Source organism: Falco rusticolus, chromosome 1 (assembly GCF_015220075.1).
Source record: "Falco rusticolus isolate bFalRus1 chromosome 1, bFalRus1.pri, whole genome shotgun sequence".
NCBI classification, from domain to species: Eukaryota; Metazoa; Chordata; class Aves; order Falconiformes; family Falconidae; genus Falco; species Falco rusticolus.
This window is the reverse complement of record NC_051187.1, coordinates 113,326,010-113,329,060: the sequence shown is the minus strand read 5'-3', so window position 1 is coordinate 113,329,060 and position 3,051 is coordinate 113,326,010.

Sequence of the window (3,051 nt, the reverse complement as noted above, 5' to 3'; positions counted from 1 at the left end):
GCACATCCTACAGTTTAGGAAGAGCGCTCAAAATAACAAGTGTAATGTTACAACGGACTCAGGAAAAGTGTAATGGTGCTGAGATATGGAGAGATTCCACCCTCATTTCACCTGACAACAAACTGGTTCTGAAAAAAAAAATAAAAAGCTTTTTTCTCTTAAAAAAAGTAAATGGCAAGGCAAAAGTATGTTTCAGAAGTTCAGCTCAAATGCCAGCTAAAAGAAAATCTCAGCCACACCCCAAGAGCTGAAGTCCACCTGCTTCACCTAGTGCAGTGTCCCTGATACAGAGGGGTGATCTCCATGTACTAGTATTTTAAATACCATAATTTCTCAGACACAGAGCAAGGTGAGTGCTGGCTTGTCTCCTAGTCTGCTCCAACATGGCAACATTCCTCCTCATGGCACGCCAGGTATTTGCCACTGGTGTGGCAGGAGATGGGATCTAGCCCTGATACCACTGCTGAGAACACACATCTCATACTGCATGGGTTTAGCTGTGAAAGTGTGGTGACTGCATGCGAAGTTCTTCTGTGAATCACAACAGTATGTAAAGATATGCATTCAGACAACATCTGTTGGGAGGTTAGGAATAATCTGATGCTACTGTTTGCTTCCATCAAACATGACACCATGAGATAACTTCGTCCAGCCTCTGCTCCTATCTGCAAACTGATATGATAACTATATTTCCCAAAACTGACACGAGCTGCTACACATAACTGCATGTTTCCTCTTTTGTTCAAACTACCAAAGGAATTCACTAACTTTAAACCTTAAAGTGGGTTTCTTGATACAATTAAATTCCTTTGCAAAATATGTATGACTGTCTGAGAACAAACAAAATAATCTGAGAAATAATAAGTTCAAGTGCACGCTACAATCAGCCTTCTACTCTTAGAAGGGTATTCTGAGACATTTAATTCACACGATACAGGTACCGTGATGTATCATGATATAGATAAGACGACAGACAATGAAGCTAATGGCATAAATAAGCACAGTCTGCTTATCTGCTGGGTGAAACTACAAGAAAATCTAGCTACATTCAAACACTGTAGCAGCAATAGCTTCCTTTTTAAAAACTTTCTAAGCCTCTCACACTTAATTGCATTGTAACCCAAAGATTCTCATCTACATCCTACATATTCTGAACAAATTACAGAATTTATTCAACTGACTTACAGCATTACCATGTTTAATCATTTCTAGTAATGAGCTTCATATGACAGAATCCAGGTTGTCTTAAAAAAAATGATGTGTCTATTAACCATATTTCCTATGTGTATTTTTTCTTTCTTCTTAAGTATTCCCTTATCTCTGTTTCTCAGAGGCTGAAAGTCACCTGAATTTGACACTGTGAACTGGTGTATATACTAATACTGACCTTAACTTTGCATTATTAAAAAGGTTTATAAATAAAATCTTGTATCAACCAGCTTGGAGAAAGTGCTTTGTTAAAGAAGCCATCATGTACTTTTAAAGTGTGGAAAGGAATATAAGATTCAATCGGTCCTCTTGCACAAAACCCCAAGAATCAGCAACTTCTATTCAGAGGTTTTAAAGAACATTCAGCCTTCTTCAAGTCTTGCTTATATATTTTTACATCACTCTATCATTATATAGCTTGAAGTTTTGAGCACTTTATGTTATACAAGGCAACAGTACATTCCATGGAATTTCTGCGAAATGTCTCCATCATAGATCTGTGTAAAATTTCTGTGTAGAAACTGACCTTCACAAACTGTCAGCTCTTACTTAGTCTGGCAACTTGATCTAAATCCCATTTCGGGAAACCATTCTCTAATTAATCCACCTCAATCTCACCTCCTCTGAGAACTGGTACAGGTATACATAGAAACAGATATTTATGCAGGCAGCACTTGAAGGAGGAAGAAAGGTTATTTACCGTAGCTGTATTACTTTGATCATATAGATTTACATTCCTCACTTCCTCTCTCCTTCAATGAGACGGGAGCTGCAAGGACCAGGCCACAACTGCTCAACAGAAATCTGCACTGAACTTCTGTTTTTTCAAGAGGGAATCTGCCCCGCAGCCACTTCCTTCCACTGAGTTCCAGCTTCCCACTCCCATAAGGGAGATGCAGGGCAGAAGTATTCGAATCTGCTTGGAAAGTATGAGCCCCTGTCTACACAGGGAAAGATGACATACAGGCCTCCAGCTGTGTCCTTTTGCCACTACAGTTCTGCCAGTATAACCCTCTGTAAGGTGTCTGCTTGGGAATAGAAGTGACTTTCTTCTGCTACCGTTATTCTGCTTTATACCAGTCACTTTTATTTCAGAATAATCTATGTAATAACCCAGTGTAACAAAACTGTTGTGGTATAACTACATTGCCACAGTTCTGCTAGTCAGGTTGCTCATGGAACATTTCCATGTATCGCCAAGCAGTACTTTTTTCTAAAGCTGCAAAGCAAGGATGCTGTATCACCAGTGCTGTTGATATTCTAAGGGTGCCATCCTTATTTGCACTCATCAGCATGGGTGCTGGGGCCCATGCCGTACCACAGGCCTGCCTCATTGATGTTGATGTAGCCCAAGCCTTGGTCAGGAAGATTTTCACCCAAACAAGAGTCAGTGGTAAGACAAGTGGTGCTCACGAGTTTAGGAACTGCTAGCTTTTAAGAAATGCACCTAAAAGGAGAGGAAAGTGTCTTTATGTCTGCTCAGTGATTTATCTGATGTCCTGTTTGTCCATGCGCAATTCCTATTTAGTTCAGTGTGGACCACTTAAGGATAAGAGTTTAAATACAAATCTGAAAAGACTAATTTTCTTTGGTTAAAAATAAACATGAGGAGAACAGTAACAGGCCCTAGCTGCCTCAGAAAAAATGCTCGTGAGGAACTCCAGGCAATACTTCTTACACTTTCTCCCTCCTCAGGGGGCTCTTTGGGTGCAAGCCATTTTTTCCTCTATTTCAGGGGTTAGCAGCAAGCCCCTATCAAATACGCCTTGGGGCTCTTTTTCTCCAGCTGCCTTTTACCCCCAAGTCAGTGGCTGTGCCACTGCTGCCCCTGAGGACTTCCAC